This window comes from Chiloscyllium punctatum, chromosome 16 (genome assembly GCF_047496795.1).
Source record: "Chiloscyllium punctatum isolate Juve2018m chromosome 16, sChiPun1.3, whole genome shotgun sequence".
NCBI classification, from domain to species: domain Eukaryota; kingdom Metazoa; phylum Chordata; class Chondrichthyes; order Orectolobiformes; family Hemiscylliidae; genus Chiloscyllium; species Chiloscyllium punctatum.
In genome coordinates this window covers 16,732,858-16,750,247 of record NC_092754.1, presented here as the reverse complement: position 1 = coordinate 16,750,247, position 17,390 = coordinate 16,732,858, and the positions used below count along the sequence as shown (strand labels likewise).

At 42.3% G+C, this 17,390-nt stretch overlaps 1 protein-coding gene across 7 annotated transcripts in view; it reads left to right on the top strand.

Moving 5' to 3' along the window:
- camta1a (calmodulin binding transcription activator 1a) overlaps positions 1 to 17,390 on the top strand; it is a 1,308,418-nt gene that overhangs the window by 1,090,212 nt on the left and 200,816 nt on the right. The window lies entirely within an intron of this gene.

Here is a 17,390-nt window from a genome sequence, read left to right as displayed (position 1 = left end):
CCCTCCAAGCCACTCACCGTCCTGACTTGGAAATATTGCCATTCCTTCACTGTCGTTTGCTAAATTCCTGGAAGTCTTTCCCTCATGGCATTGTGGATTACCCCACAACAGGTGGACTACAGTGGTTCAAGAATGCAGCTCATCACCACCTTCTCAAGGGCAACTAGGGATGGGCCGCATGCCACAAATGGACAAATAAAAAAACAAGATTGAACCCATAACCTTCTGATCTGAGTGAACGTTGATGGTACAAAGAAAGGCATATAATTATCCAAGACTTCTTATTCTCAATCACTGATTAAGGGATCCCTTCATGGATCTCTAATCCTAATGTTAATCCTGCATGGAAAGTGTGTGTTTGTGAGAGATGCCTTCCATGGTGAATGAGCTGGTCTCATGTATAAGGAGTACGGGAACACAGGGGTCACAGAATACTGACATTCTCTAAATCTATCCCAGGAAAACGGTTGTCTGGTGGACAGGATGACTTACTTCCAGAAAACTCAATTCTTCACATTTGCTGGCAAGCTTCCAAAGCTTCACTAAACTTGGTAAATGTTTCTATGTTCTAATTCTTTCCGAGTTATTGGACCAATAAACGAATCCTCATTTGCAAATGAAATAAATCCTTCTGAATGTCTTGTTGACGCAAACAAATGAGAATGCAAGCTCAGGGTGGTGTTTAATGGGGCTGGTAGTGCAGGCGCTCTGAGTTTGAAAGTAGCATTTTCTCAGGGTTCGTGGGACACAAAGAATGATGCCCATTTTGTGCTTTTAATTACAGCCCAGAATAGATTATCTGCTCTTTTGCATTTGTCTGGACTGAGATTAAAACAAAATGTGGTAATTAAAAGATAGTGAGCCCTTGGCTCCAGTGACTGACTGTCAAGTAGATGATTTGCAATATTATTGTCCGCTGTACAGATATAACTCGAGCTCAGAAATACATTTGCTGTGTTTTAGCAGCCAGCTAGTAACGATTGAGATGGGCTCTTACTGCTCTGATGGCCCATTTGGTTTCAGGCAATGGGTAACAAAAATCATACAGATCAGTTAATAGAGATTGCAGTCAGCATAGAATTTCCAGCACAGAGCATAGGCCAGTCCACCCAATTGGTCTATGCCATTGTTACTGCACAGAAGCTTCTTACCATCCTTACTTCACCTCACCTTATCAGTAGCTCTCTGGGGAGATTACAATATGGAATCAGACCATTTTGCTCAAAATGTTCAGACTGGTCATTTACACATAATTGCTGCTCCCATGTACCTGCACTGTTCCCAAATCCCTTTCTAAGGCCGCTGTTCTCAGCCAGCGTTGTGGCACAATGGTTGAGACACTGCAGCTGTGTGTGCAGTACTTATGTTGGAGAAAGACTTGCATTTAAGCATTTTGCAGCAAAGAAAGTTTTTTTCTTAAATTTTGAATTGTAGTCACTGTTCTAACGTAGGAAATGTGGCAGCTAGTTTGTGCACAGCAAGGTCCTACAAACATAACAGCAATGTCATAATAAACAGATAGGTCTTTCCTTTAAATAATATTGGTTGAGGGGTTAATTATTGTCGAGGGAACAGGGTAGCTTTCCATTGCCCTTCTTCAAATAGAGTAATTGGATCATTTACATCTCTCGAGAGGGCTTCAGTTTAATGTCTGACCCAAAGTCCCACCTCATCAATGTTGTGCTCTTCAGTGACCACAGGTCAGTGTGGATATTGTGTTTAAGATGATGGACTGAGATTTGACCTTTTTAGTTAGAAACAAGGGGAGACAGCCAACCTTTTAAGCCACACATGATAATAGGCAGTGGGGTGCAGGAAATCTGGTGAGAAATCACCTAGTATTTCCACTTCTGAAAGACCTGTATTAATCCCCTGCTGGCAACTGAGCTGAATCATGAAGAATTCAATGATGTCCCTCCCATAGACAAATACCTTACCCGAGCTATCGAGATTCACATACAATGATTGGCTGGTTGGGGTGGCAGCACTGGCAAGGAGTCATTTCCTTCAGGAGGGCGCAGCAGAGAGAACAAAAAGTGCTAACTGTACTCTGGCCAAAAAAATGATGGAAACATGGTCATATGAACTCATGCTTCCAAAGTTGTGTCTGAACAATAGCTCAGAGTGCAAATGTCATGAATTTGTTTTTATTCTTTCTTGGGATGGCAATGTCACTGGTAAGATCAACATTTATAATCCACTCCCTAAGATAATGATGATAAATCTTCTTTTTGAACCGATACAGTCATGTTTTATATAACTGACATCTTGAGCGGCGCAGTGGCTCAGTATTTAGCACTGCTACCACACAGCACCAGGGTCCTAGGTTCGATTCCAGCCTTGTGCAAAATGTCTGTGTGGAGTTTGCACATTCTCCCCGTGTCTGCATGGGTTTTCTCCGAGTGCTCCGGTTTCCTCCCACAGTCACAAAGATGTGCGAGTCAGGTGAATTGGCCATGCTAAATTGCCCGTAGTGTTAGATGTATTAGTCAGAGGGAAATGGGTCTGGGTGAGTCCCTCTTTGGAGGGTCAGTGTGGACTTGTTGGGCCGAAGGGCCTGTTTCCACACTGTAGGGAACCTAATCTAATCTAATCTAGTCAGACCTCCTTAGACAGCAATTAATAGTCAACCATGTTGGCATGGGACTGGATTCATGTTTGGGTCCAAGTCAGGTAAGAAGGCAAGTTTGCTTTCCCCAACTAGCAATATGGAACTAGTTGGATTTTTATCATAATTTGACAGCATCATAGTCACTTTTACAGAGGCCGAATTTTCATTTCCAGATTTATTTAAACTGAGCTCAAATTCACAAATTGCACTGGTGGAATTTGAACATTCTCTGATTTACTATTCCAGTTATGTAACCACTGCATCCAAAATTAAGTGGATTGGAGAAGTCCCTTTGCAGCAGAAAGAAAGGGAATTCAGTACAGTTAAACCTTGTTTTCAGGATGGGGCCAACACTACCCAGTATGGAATAACCATTTGTCGCTACATGTTGTAGTTTTACTAATCTAGACAAGCAGGAGGCTGGAAGAACACAGCAAGCCAGGTAGCATCGCGGGGTGCAGAAGTTGATGTTTCAGGTGTAACCCTTCTCCCGGAAGCCTGGCTTGCTGTGTTCTTCCAGCCTCCTGCCTGTCTATGTTTGCTAATCACCAATGTTGCAAAGGACAGATCTGGCCACATTGCTATGAAATGCTCCACGTTGTTAGATTGTGTCATACCGCTTGTCCCTCATGGAGAAATTTATATAGAAAAGCCCTTTGACCACACTCAAATAGACCCTGTTCAGCAAGTAATATTCTTGAGGTCCTGTGGGAAAAGGAGGTAATAGATCCTTTTCAATGGATGCCTGAGCAGACTGTCAAAATCATTTGGCAGAAAGCCTTATTACCAGAACTTTCAAACAAGCAGGCAGAAGTAACCTGGCTGGTGGTGAAAAGGGCCCTTCCCATCACATCCTTCCTACAATCCTAGAGGCTCACCCTCTCTGCTGCTGCCCTTAAGGTGGCTGTGATGGAGAACAGACTGTTGGCTGCCTCTTTGGGAATGTGCTGTTGCAAAGAAGGTCTGCAGAGAGATGACATGATTCTTGACAAGGTTCACCCCAAATCTGCAATGTTCCATGGGCTATTCCCACAATGCACACCAAAACAAACATCGGTTGAGCCTGGAGGGCCATCACATTGGTGAAAGACAGAAACTATGGAACCCCTTGGCTGTGTGCATTTCAAAAAAAAGGGTTTTGAAATTGCACTGAGACACCTCAAAGTGGAACATAGTCTAGAGAGAAAAAGTGTATCTATCGCTATCTTGCTATAGTTTCTAATTCGAATTATTTTGTCCTAGGACTGTACATCCGCTATGAATGGATATTGTTAATATTATGAGTTAATGCAATTGCATTGAGACATATTAGATAGGAACATGGAGACAGATTTAATTTTATTGTAAATTCTGTAGTATGCCAAATAGAAATATTTTTAAAATGTTAGAAATAATGTGTATTTTTTGAAAAGAAGTACTGCCCTTTCAGTGTGTTTAGCTCAATAGGCCACTCAAGGGGGCATTAAACATCACCCATGAAATGTGAACAGACCAGATATGAGTCAACTGGGTTTGTTTTCACCATCTACCAGCTCATAGCTGACTAGATTTTTATGCTGATTTTTCTGTATGAAAGTTTTCCTCACCTCCCATTGTACCTCTGACAGAAATCCTGGAGACTGTCGGAAACGTTTGTACCATATTCATGGGATGTCAGGCTCAAGATGATGTCCCACTAATTTTTCCAGACTGTGCTGCATGTAGCATTCTTTCAATACCTGTACCCAAATTATAAGGCTTAAAGTCTTACACATTCACTCTTGATTGGCTAGTTGTCTTTGGGGGGCATCACTCTGGAACTTAATCTGCTATCCACACACACACTAGAAAATTCAATCTATGATGTAACTGTAATGTGTACCTTCATAACTGATTGTACTGGAATTTGAATCCAAAATCTTGATGTTGCCAGTCCAGTGTTGTAACTGAATTCCATATCGAGACATTGTGATAGCAGATGTGATGCTCTTCGGGTTCCTAACAATTTTATCTACATGCATCTTTGTATGTGTATCTGCGAGTGTCTTCCTCTATGTATTTCTGTATACATATCTGTGAAAATGTGCAAACGTGACTGTGTGTCTGTATGTACATGTGTTACTATCTGTGTCCCTGTTACTGCGTGAGTGTCTGTAAGTCTGAAAGTAGGTTTGTGTTTCTGTGACTGTGTGAATGACTGCCTTTTGGTGTGTATGTGTGTAGTTTTAACTGTGTATCTGTGATTGTGAGAGCATCTGTATGTGATATTCAATAGTGTATGTTTTGTCCTCGATCTTGTAGTCATTCGTGTAACAGTTGTTAAAGTCTGATGTGATTTCTTCCTCCTCCTTTTCCTATACCAGAAAACTTCTTGATAAATTTATGATGAAGCGCTGTTATATTTTATTAAACAGCCCCAGAGCTAACAGGAGAAGGATGATCTTCGAGCACCAAGTAATGATGGTTGTAAAATAGAATCTTCATGTGGTAATCCTGCAATCTTCCTCGGCATAATCATGCCTTCCACATTTCACAGCAAATTCCCTAACTACATTTTTGAGAAAAATATTCCCTGTTTTCTTCAGACAGTGCTAGAGTGATGCCTTCTGGATGTCAGCATCCCTCCGATATAACACTTGATTTATCAGACTGAATGTGTGTAGCTTAGTAATTGCAAGCAGGCTTTTATATCATAAGGACATCACAGGGGATCATGATCTTATTGAATGGTGAAACAGGGTCAAGGAAGTAAATGCCTGCCCTGTTCCTATGATCCTATGTCTGCATGCACATACATGCATGCATGTACACATACATACCTGATGCAAAGCCAGAATACCAAATGCAGGTTTGCCACTCCCCCATATGTGAAGAACCTCTTGCAGTTGGAGAACAACCCAGCTCTCATACCGTTGTTAACTCATCCACCAAAACAAGTTCTCATTGCTGCTAAAATGAGCAAATAGGAATGTTTTGCAAATCTGTTTCTGGGCTGACATACATTCATCATAAAAGAAAAATTTCATTCAGGAAATTAACACCTTGGCGAGGGTGCAGAGAAAATTGACTGGAATGATACCAAGGGTATGGAACTGTGGTGAGAAAGAGAAGCTGAGACTGTTTCCCTTAGGGCAGAGAGGATTTAAGGGAAACTTATTAAAGTGAGAAAAATGCTATTAGGTATTGATAGTGTAAGGAGAAACTGGCCTGGATTTTCTGATGGCCAGACAGTGGTTATTTCCAGCAGAGATGGGAGTTGCAAATGCAGACCTTCTGGAATCCCTTCATAGCACATTCAGAAGGAATTGCCCAGGAAATTTAATTTTCTGCTGAGCAATTCATCTGCACTTGGCACCCTCTAAAATCAGAGACTTTATTTTACTTAATTTCGTCAGAACTCTCCAAAGCCTCTGAATCTGACAAAATTAAGTAAATTGTTACTCAGTTACATGCTATTAAATAAGTAGTATAACTCCTAAGTAACTACAGTGTGAAATTATCATCAGACTTACCTCATACATATACGACTCGACCCAACTCAGCACCTCCTGCGGTACCACCCCTCCTGCTGTACCAAACCCCCACCCTATCCCTGCCAGATCTGGTTTCTCCCCTTCCAACCTACCCTACCCTAAACACTGCATCACGTACTTTGTCACTTTGTATCCTGGCGCTCTACCCACTTAGCACCAACCCATCTGGCACCCTGCACCCCTTACTCAGCTACCACCCTATCATCCTAGCACTCTCATGTCACATCTAATTTATGTACTTACATTTAACAGCAGTTATCAAAGTGGTTGTCAAAACCTTTAAATGTCAGAATACAAAAGCCGACTCCTGTGAAAAGGGGGCATAGTTAGCCCCCTTTTGAAAGAACTGTCAGAATGGAACTACAGTTTCTCATCCCTGAGGGAGACCAGAGCAGAATCGCTCACAGAAGGGTGCAGCTCTCCTTTCCTGAAAAAGGGCTAGAGTCAAAAAACACTGTTACCACAGGCAGGAAGAATTGGTAAGGTCATGAGAAAAGAATTGGAGAAAGATGTTAGAAGATTTTCTTTTTAATAGAACAAGTTATTATCTGAAATGCATTGTCCAAAACGATGAAGGAAGCAGATTCAGTAGTAACTTTCAAAAGACAATTGGGAACATACCTGGAAAATAAAACTTGCTGAGCTTAAGGAAAGGGCAAGGAGAGTGAGATGAATGCAAAAGCTCTTTCAAGGAGCTGGTAAATGTGCATTGGGCTGAATGGCCACCTTTTGTCAATTGAAAGCACTTTCATTCCACTTTGTCACGTTTATCTGTGTGTGGTCTATGCATGTTTGTATTTACTTATGCGTAAGCTCCTCGGGAAAGTGTTGAGAACCTTCTTTGCCTATTCATCAGCTGTCACGGTGTGCTTTTTTTGTTCCTTGCCCCCCCCCCCCCCCCCCCCCCATCCCTTACCCTCAATTTCCAGACATAGCTCTCCTATGGCAGTCATTATGGAAGAGCTGAATAAGTATTCCTGGCAGCCATTTTAGTTGTTCCAATGATGGAAAGTTTAGTGCACAGAGCTGTTGCATTTGCAATCAAAATGAAAATGGCCCTGACACAATTCAGAAGAGTTGCCCGCTGGGCACTCAGGAAAACCATTACATTGCTCAGATTCCTTTTGCAATTGTTGTGGGCTCAAAAGCAAAACAATCTTTTCCATGACTTACTTTCTGCGCAGTTTGATTTTTAATACCTTTCGCAGTAGGTGCAGAAACGTTGATCCTTGTAAGGCAGGATGTCTCAGCGTCAGTAATTCTGCAAGACTGCTGAAGCTGAAGCCAAGAATGATGGGGAGTATTTTGGAATTTTCATTCATTTGCTGGCTGAATTGGTTTCTTCAACTGAAATGCTTGCTCACAGCAAAAGTCAAGAAACCGTTTCGTTTGTATAGCAACGTCAGATGTCCCAGAGAACTTTACAGTTAATTAACTGTTTCTGATGCATATTCACATCGAAAACAGTGTACAGCAAGCATATCATATCTTTTATAAGTGACTCACCCACCAACAAACCTGAGAAAAGCTATAGGGAATGGACTCGACATATATGTACATAAGTCATTAACGGTAACAGAATAGATGGAGAGTGCAAGGTAAAAACAATGACTGCAGATGCTGGAAACCAGATTCTGGATTAGTGGTGCTGGAAGAGCACAGCAGTTCAGGCAGCATCCAAGTAGCTTCCAAATCGACGTTTCGGGCAAAAGCCCTTCATCAGGAATAAAGGCAGTGAGCCTGAAGCGTGGAGAGATAAGCTAGAGGAGGGTGGGGGTGGGGAGAAAGTAGCATAGAGTACAATGGGTGAGTGGGGGAGGGGATGAAGGTGATAGGTCAAGGAGGAGAGGGTGGAGTGGATAGGTGGAAAAGGAGATAGGCAGGTCGGACAAGTCCGGGCAAGTCAAGGGGACAGTTACTGAGCTGGAAGTTTAGAACTAGGGTGAGGTGGGGGAAGATGGAGAGTGCAGTTAATTAAGCAGACAGAATCCTTGGCTCTACTAATATGGGTATAGAGTAAAAGAGTAAGGAGGGTATGCTGAACTTCGTTAGACCTCTGGAGGTGTATTGTGTACAGTTCTGTGTGCCACACTTTGGAAGGATATTGCAGAAGAGATTTATGAAAGAGGTTCCAGGGATGACAAACTGCAATAATGAAGGTAGATCGGAGAAGGTGGGTCTGTTTTCCTTGAAGCGAACAATTCTTAGAGGAGGTTTGATTGAAGCTTGCAAAATCGTGAGGTACTTAGATAGACTGGACAGGAAGAAATGGTTCCAGCTCGTAAAAAAGATTGAGAATAAGAGGGCACAAATTTAAAGTGATTTGCAAAACAAGCAAAAAGATGTGAGAAAGAACATATGATGCAGTAAATGGTTTTGGTGGGAATGCATGACCTGGAAGTGTGATGGAGGTAGGTTTGATCAAGGCATTTAACAGGGCACTATAAAACTGCTTAAACAAAAACAACGTGCAGGGATAGGAGGAAAGGGCTGAAGAAAAGCACTATGTCACCATGCTCATTTGGGCAGTTGATGCAAATTTAATGAGCTGAATCGGCGTCCTGCACATAACTAGTATGTAATTCTGTGAATGTTCACCTCCAAATCAGAAGATCAGAGATCAGATCCATTCTAGGGAGTTGTGGATAAAATGTAAGCTGAAATCCTGGTATAGCATTTTCTCAGACCATTGAGTGTGGGAGCTGGGACATCATGTTGCGGTCGTACAGGATGTTGGTGAGGCCATGTTTAGAGTATCGTGTACAATTCTGGTTGCCCTGTTTTAGGAAGGATATTATTAAGTTGCAGAGGGTTCGGAAAAGATTTACAAGAATGTTGCTGGAACTGGAGGGTCTGAGTTTTAAGGAAAGGTCGGACAGGCTGAGACTACTTTCACAGGAGCATAGGAGGTTGAGGGATGATCTTATGGAGGTTTATAAAATCATGAGGGGTATAGATAAGGTGAATAGGCAAGGTCTTTGCAATGGACTAGGGGAGTTCAAAACTGGAAGGCATATTTTTAAGGTGACAGGAGAAAGATTTAAAAGGGACCTGAGGAGCAATGTTTTCACACAGAGGGTGGTTCATATGTGAAATGAACTGCCAGAAGCAGTGGTGGATGCAGCATTTAAAAGGCATTTGGACAGTTACACAAGTAGGAAAGGGTTATAAGGATATGGGCCAAACACAGGCAAATAGGATGATTTGGGAAACTTGTACGGCACTAATGAGTTGAACCGAAGGATTTGTTTCTGTGCTGTATGACTATGAGAGTTGCACTGTTGGAAGTGCTGCCTTTTAGTTGTGATGTTAAACTGAGACTCTTAGTTGGGCATAAAAGTTCAGACCTGCGCTATTTCTTCGCATTCTGGCCAGAATCTAACTCTCAACCAACATCAGGAGAACAGATTACCTGGTCATTATCTCAGTGCTGTTCATGCGAGTTTGCTGTGCTATAATTCTCAAGGAAGTAGACAAGCAGGAGACTGGAAGAACATAGCAAGCCAGGCAGCATCAGGAAGTGAAGAAACTGATGTTTTGGGACTGAGGTGGGTGTAGGGGGAGCTGCAGATAAAGGGGGTGGGGTGGACAGGGTAGTGAGGTGGGGATAGGTGAAGACAGGTAGAGGGTACGACCTGATTGGTCAATGGGAGCAATGAATCCAGTTGGTGGCTGGAAGGAAGCGTTAGTCAGAGGAATGGAAGGGAGGGTGAGGGACTGGGAAGGGAGTCAAGGGATGGGAAGGGAGGTTATTTGAAATTGGAGAGCTCAGTTTTGAGTCCTCCAGGCTGTAAACTGCCCAGGCAGAAGATGAGGTGTTGTTCCTCCCATTTGTGGTCTGATTCATTATGGCAATGGAGGAGACCAAGGATTGTCATGCAGGAAAGGCAGTGGGAAGGGGAATTAAAATGGATGGTGACAGGGAAGTCCGGTCAGCCCCTGAGGTCCTGACTGAGATGCTTGGCGAAATGTGCCCTTAGTTTACATTTGGTCTCCCCAATGTAGAAGAAGACAACATCAGGAGCACCGGATACAGTAAACTAGGCTAAAGAGTGGCAGGTGAACTTCTGTCTCACCTGGAAGGATGGTTCGGGGCCCTGGATGGAGATGAGGGGGTGGTGTACAGACAGGTTTTGCATATTTTTCTGTTGCAGTAGAAGACACTGGGGGGTTCGGTGGTGGATGAGAAAGGGGGGGGTTGAATTGAATTTATTGTCACGTGCACTGAGACACACTGAAAAACTTTGTCTTGCAAGCAATACAGGCAGATCACAGAGTTAAATAGCATTTGTAAGTAAATAAGAGGTAAACAGCGGCAAAAACAAAAACACACTTATAGGTGAATGATAAGAGTTTGTGAGTCCATTCAGTCTTCTAACAACAGTCGGGTAGAAACTGTTTTGAAACCAGCTGGTGTATATGTTCAGGCTTATGTACCTTCTCCCTGAAGGTAGAGGTTGTAGAAAAACATTGCCAGGGTGGGATGGATCTTTGAGAATGCTGGTGGCCTTTCCTGGACAGCGGGCCTGGTAGGTGGATTCTATAAATGGGAGGTTGGCCTTTGTGATTGTCCGGGCTGAGTTCACCACTCTCTGTAACCATCTCCGATCTTGAATAGTACAGTTGCCATACCAGGCAGTGATACATCCAGGCAGGGTTGGTGGGGAGAGTGGCACGAACCAAGGTTTGGTGAAGGAACGGCCCTTATGGAAGGCAGAGAGCGGTGGGAAGGGGAAGATATTCTTGGTGGTGGGGTCTAGTTGGAGTTGGCAGAAGTGTTTAAGGATAATACATTGGATGCAGAGACTGGTGGGGTGGTAGATAAGGACAAGGAGGACCCTGCCTTTATTGCGCTTGGGGGAAGGGGGATTAGAGCAGTGAAATGGGGAATGGAGATAGTGTGGTGGTGGGCAGTCTGGATGTCAAAGTCGGGGAAAGCATGTTGTTCTAAATAAGTGGACATGTGGGATGCTTGGGAGTGGAATGTCTCCTCTTCCGAGCAGATGCGGCAGAGGCAGAGGAATTGGGATGGAGTTCTTGCAGGATACTAATTGGGGGGAGGTGTAGTTCAGGTAGTTATGGGAGTCTGTGGGTTTGTAGTAAACGTCTGTCTGGAGACTGTTGCTGGAGATGGAAATGGAGAGCTCAAGAAAAGGGAGGGAGGTGTCCAAGATGGACCAAGTGAATTTGAGGGCACGGTGGAAGTTGTGCGCGAAGTTGATGAACTGCTCCAGCCAGGTGCAGGATGCTGCATCGATACAGTCATCGATGTAACAGCGGAAGAGTTGGGGCACAGTATCTGTGTAGGTACTGAAAAGGGACTGTTTGACATAGCCGATAAAGAGGCAGGCATTGCTGGGCCCCATCCTATCGCCCATAAGGACTAGGTCTATGAGGTGGAGGAAAGTATTGTTGGAGGGGGACTGGATGGAGTTCTTTTTTGTCTCTAGTAAAGTACTTTTGGGCATTCTGAGGACATGAAAGGTGCTATTTAAATATAAATAATTCTTCTAATGACCCATCTTACACTTGTATCACAATAGGAGCTCCTTGGAATTTTGAATAGTTGGCAACGGCTGTAGCTATATTGGTTAGAATGTCTTCCCAATGACATTTTTTCCAACAACACTGTCTCAGGTGTGTTATGTCACAGCTGTGAAATTCTGTGTGTTTGCATTCACAGAAATGTCAAGTGTTTCTGTTGTTTTAAACACTCTCAGTCAGCGCAAAATAATTATTTACAACAAGCAAGTGACAGAATTTGGCCCTCGCTGACTGTTTAGTGCAGAATACATGTGATCCTATTAACCTAATATTTAAAAGTTGTTTACCTGTAAGCTGGAACAATTCAACCTATTTAGATATCTGCTCTTCTATTTATAATCTAATCCAGTACTCCTTATTCTGTGCTATGACAAATTATAACTATTTTCTCTCTTTGTTGTGTTTCTGTTGTGTCTAAGTCTACTACTTCCTGACTGTTTTATCTTTTGTCTCACAGTCCTGATTTATTTTCTCTTTGATACCTCCATCACTGTCCTCTCTTATTCTGCAATGCTACCCACATTCTTGTTACTATTTCTATTTTACCATTTTTGTTTCCTTTTATTATCTCTCTCACTTCTGCTTCCTGTTATTTCTGTTTTACTTTCTTCTCCTGCAGATCTCCCATTCTTAATTCCAAGATGGATTTGGTATTCCCTTAAGATGATTGCAAAGTGACCTAATTGAGGAGTTTAAGATATGTAAAGGATTCAGCTGGGTAGGTGGAGAGCAACTATTTTTTGTGGTGGGACAGGCCAGAACAACGAGGCAAAACCTTAAAATTGGTGATCGCAGCTATCATTTCTTCATACAGGGGAGATTGAAAATCTGGAACTCTTGCCCCCAGAAAGCTGTGAATGATGGGGTCAGTTGCAAAGTGCAAAACCAACAGTAGATTTTTGATGGGTAAAAGTATTGAGAGTTATGGAACCAATACTGATTACAGTTAAGATGCAGATGAGCCACAATCTAATGCTATAGCAGTACCAACTCAAGGCAACTGAATGGCCATCTGCTGTCCCTAATTGGGAGCTGATAATGTATCTACATCCTGGAATTCTAAATAAAATGAAAAACAAAAAAAAAAGCAAAAATATGTGGATGCTGAAGATCTAAAACACCAACACAAAGCTGGCAGACCTGCTGAATTTCTCGAACAATTTCTGTTTTTATTCTGGAGAATTGAATCCCCATTTGTGTGTATGTATGTTCACAGAGGTACACTCGTCACCAATGAACATTAGGAGCAAGCCTCCTATCTCTCAGATAACTGAAAGGTGACGTCTTGTACAAGTTACCTTTCATGAACCTGGAATAGCTTCACACTCGAATTATAGCTATACATACTGTGTCAATGCCTGGGGCCAAAACTGCTTAACATTGAGGCAAGCTGCACGACAGAACAGATCTATAAGTGGTTCCTGGTCTCTATGTTCAAAGGACTGGAGCATTAGCTGAGTTGTAGTCAGAAATATCTGAAGCAAAATGAAAATAATTTTATGGTGTAATTTATGAAAGAAAGAAAGAATGAATTGATTTATGTAGCACCTCTCAAGACTTCAGTCTGTTGCAAAGCACTTTACTATCAATTCATTCATTCTAAAAGTGCTGTCACTGTTAAATACAAAAACTAGAAATTGCCAAGCTTCTAGGGTTGTCCTGGAATCTTCGGGAATTCATGATTAATCTCCTGGACATTGCTACCAGCAAAAACCTGGGAGAAGAATCTTAGTGCATTCAAAATATATAATTTTAATTTTCATTCACAACTTCTATTTATTAATTTTTTTGAAATATTGAAGCTGTGTAACAGAAACGTTTTGGCCATGGCTGATGAAGGCAGTAGGTCATAAATCAGGATTACCTGAACTAGAGGGAGTAACTCTATGGATGTTGCAGCTAATGACAGTGAAGATTTGGAGGTGCCAGTGTAGGACTGGGGTGTAGAAAGTTATAAATCACCCAACACCAGGTTATAGTCCAACAGATTTAATTGGAAGCACACTAGCTTTCGGAGTGACGCTCCTTCATCAGGAGATTGTGGAGGGCTCGATCGTAACACAGAATTTATAGCAAAAATTTGCAGTGTGATGTAACTGAAATTATATATTGAAGAATTGATTGTCTGTTAAGCCTTTCATCTGTTAGAATACAGTGATAGTTTCACTTCTTTCATGTGTAAGTCACAAAACCCTTTTTTTAAAAGTTGCATTCTCGGGTTAGCTGTTAACAATGGTGATAGCTAGTCAATATGTTGAAGGTGTTAGCCCCCTGTGTTCTCTGTCTATGACCTGATGTTTAGATTGATTCTAATCTAAAAAGTGAGATAAACAGCGTTTTACAAAAATTCATGCAGTTTTTGAGCTCAGAGGTCTACATGAATGTATGCAGTTTTTGAGCAAAGTGCAATGTAACTCTGCAAGTACAAATTCACCACACAAAATATGTGTGTGCATGTGGGTCTTTGTCTGTTTGTGTGTGTGTGTCTGTCTGGGGTGGGGGTTGTGTGTGCACGTCTGTGTGTACCTGTGTCCGTGTGTATGTGAGAGTGTGTGTGTGTGTGTGTAGGAATATCTGTGTGTGTGTGTGTGTGTGTGTGTGTGTGTGTGTGTAGTGCAATGGTGATCACCTGTAATGTGACATGAACCCAAGGTCCTGGTTGAGGCCCTCCCTATGGGTACCGAACTTAGCTATCAGCCTCTGCTTGGCCACTTTCCTCTGCTGCCTGTCCCGAAGTCCACCTTGGAGGATGGTCACCCGAAGGTCCAAGGCTGTTCGAGATATTCCTACACACACGCACACACACTCACATACACACGGACATAGGTACACACACACACACACACACACCCTTATAGACACACACACTCCCACACATGCACCCCCTCACAGACCTAAGATACTCTGTACTCACTCCACACATATACACACACACACACTTTCTCACACTCTCAACCCTCACCCCAGACAGACACACAAACACAGACAGACAAAGACCCACATGCACACATATATTTTGTGTGGTGAATTTGTACTTGCAGAGTTACATTGCACTTTGCTCAAAAACTGCATACATTCATGTAGAACTCTGAGCTCAAAAACTGCATGAATTTATGTAAAACTCTGTTATCTCACTTTTTAGATTAGAATCAATCTAAACATCAGGTCATGGACAAAGAACACAGGGGGCTAACACCTTCAACATATTGTCTAGCTATCGCCATTGTTAACAACTAACCCGAGAATGCAACTTTTAAAAAAAAAGGGTTTTGTGATTTACTCATGAAAGAAGTGAAACTATCACTGTATTCTAACAGATGAAAGGCTTAACAGACAATCAATTCTTCAATGTATAATTTCAGTTACATCACACTGCAAATTTTTGCGATAAATTCTGTTACGATCGAGCCCTCCACAATCACCTGATGAAGGAGCGTCACTCCGAAAGCTAGTGTGCTTCCAATTAAACCTGTTGGACTATGACAGTGAAGGCCTTCTTATCAAAATAGAGCTGTGCTGTGTCTGGTCTTCACCAATGTGGCAGAAAAACAAATTATTCAACTTGTAAACTCTGCCTTTCAGACTCCATGGTTTTTTGAAGTCTTGGTTTTAATTTAATATGAGTTTCTGAACAAAGGGACTTGTAATTACTGACTTTGTTCTTATTCTTTTTAATGTATGGGATAGCAATGCACAGGACACAATAGCATGACAAAACCAATCATGTGAACAACATGTTTGTGGAAGACATAATACCACCAAAAGCCCAGTCACTATGAACTTTAAGAGGTTTTTTTTTATTTCAAAAATATACTTTATTCATAAATGATTTGATGGTCTGTACATTGGATCATGCCATACATATGTCCATATTTACAAACACAGATTCGACTTTATCCTTGTCCTTTACAATCCTGTGCATTTTTCAATCTTGTATTTATACATATATTTGGCTGAGGCATCAGCAGAGCCCAAAAAAACGTCTGTATGGGCCCCCTGTTCCTCTTTCGGCAGGCCGATCTTACACGGTGGTCTTTCCCCACCGCGCCTTGGCGACAGCTGCCCCAAGCTTCAGCGCGTCCCTCAACACGTAGTCTTGGACCTTGGAATGTGCCAGTCTGCAACACTCGGTCGGGGTCAACTCCTTCAGCTGGAAGATCAACAGGTTTCGGACCGCCCAGAGAGCGTCCTTCACCGAGTTGATGATCCTCCAGGCGCAGTTAATGTTCGTCTCGGTGTGAGTCCCGGGGAACAGGCCGTAGAGCACGGAGTCCCGCGTCACGGCGCTGCTCGGGACGAACCTCGACAAGCACCACTGCATTCCTCTCCAGACTTCCTCTGCGTAGGCACATTCCAGAAGGAGGTGTGTGACAGTCTCGTCCCCCCCGCAGCCACTTCGAGGGCAGCGTGCGGTGCGGCAGAGAGTCCGGGCGTGCATAAAGGATCTCACAGGCAGAGCCCTTCTCACCACCAGCCAAGCCACGTCTTGGTGCTTGTTGGAAAGTTCTGGCGATGAGGCATTCTTAAGAGGTTTGCTTCAGATGCTTCTTTAACTGTGCCATTTCAGGTTGCTGAATGTTTGCGGAATACATTTTCCGTGCCCTGTCCACTGCTAAGTTGTGGGTGACTATTAAGTGAGTGGCGATTTGCAGAGTTAAATACATAAAATTTGACATTGTTTCTTATTTTAATGATCTGTAAAACTGTTTTATGACACAAATGTCATGTTATGCAAATGTCTCGTGTCACCAGCTCAGACATGCCATTGTGATCAGGGAATACATTTACATAGAATTACATAGACCTTACAACAAAGGAACAAAAATTTAGCACATTAGGTATGTTGAAGTGTTAATGCACTGCACAAACCACCTTCCACCCTACCTCAACTCACCTTATCTGCATATCTTTCTATTCCTTTCTGTTTCAGGAATTTACCTGATTTAATTTACGCTATTTGCTTTAAACACCCTATGTGCTAGCGAGTTCCAAATTGTCACCACTGAATAGGCGATCAAGTTTCCTGTGAAGTTCCTATTGGTTTTATGAGTTCATTATCTTACTTATGACACATTGTTCAGATCTGACCTACAAGTATCCACCCAATCTGTCTAAATCATAAAACATTTCAAACAGGTCACCTCTCAGTTTTCTTTCATTCAGAGAAGAGGCCAAGGCTTTGTTCTTTTTAGAAAGGTATATCCTTACTGTCTAGTATCATTTCTCACATAAATCTTTACAAACTATGATATGGAAATCAATGATAACTCTGATATTTAAAATCCGCACTATTTTTGTGGGTGTATAGTGCAGAATTTGCAACAATAGGATTTACAGGTTCAGAGAGAGTTGTGTAATAAGTCTTGTAAAGAAACCTTCCAGAATCCCTTAAAAGTCCTATGTCCTTCTTCCATCATAAATGAAAAATGAAAGGCAGTTCAGGAAGGCATCAAGAAAACAAAGAGGGCAAATGAGGTTGAGGTAAAATCAATCATGATTTTTTTTAATTGTGTTGTGAGATATAGACATTGCTGGCAAGGCTAGCATCCATTGCCTATCTTTAATTACCCTTGAGAAAGTGTTGGTGAGCCTTTTACTTGAAATGCTGAAATCTCTGTGGTATTAGTTCCACAGTTACGTTTTATTTTAAATCTGGGTGTCACTGGCTTTGCCAGCATTTATTGCCCATCCCTAATTGCCCACATGGCAGTTAAGAATCATTG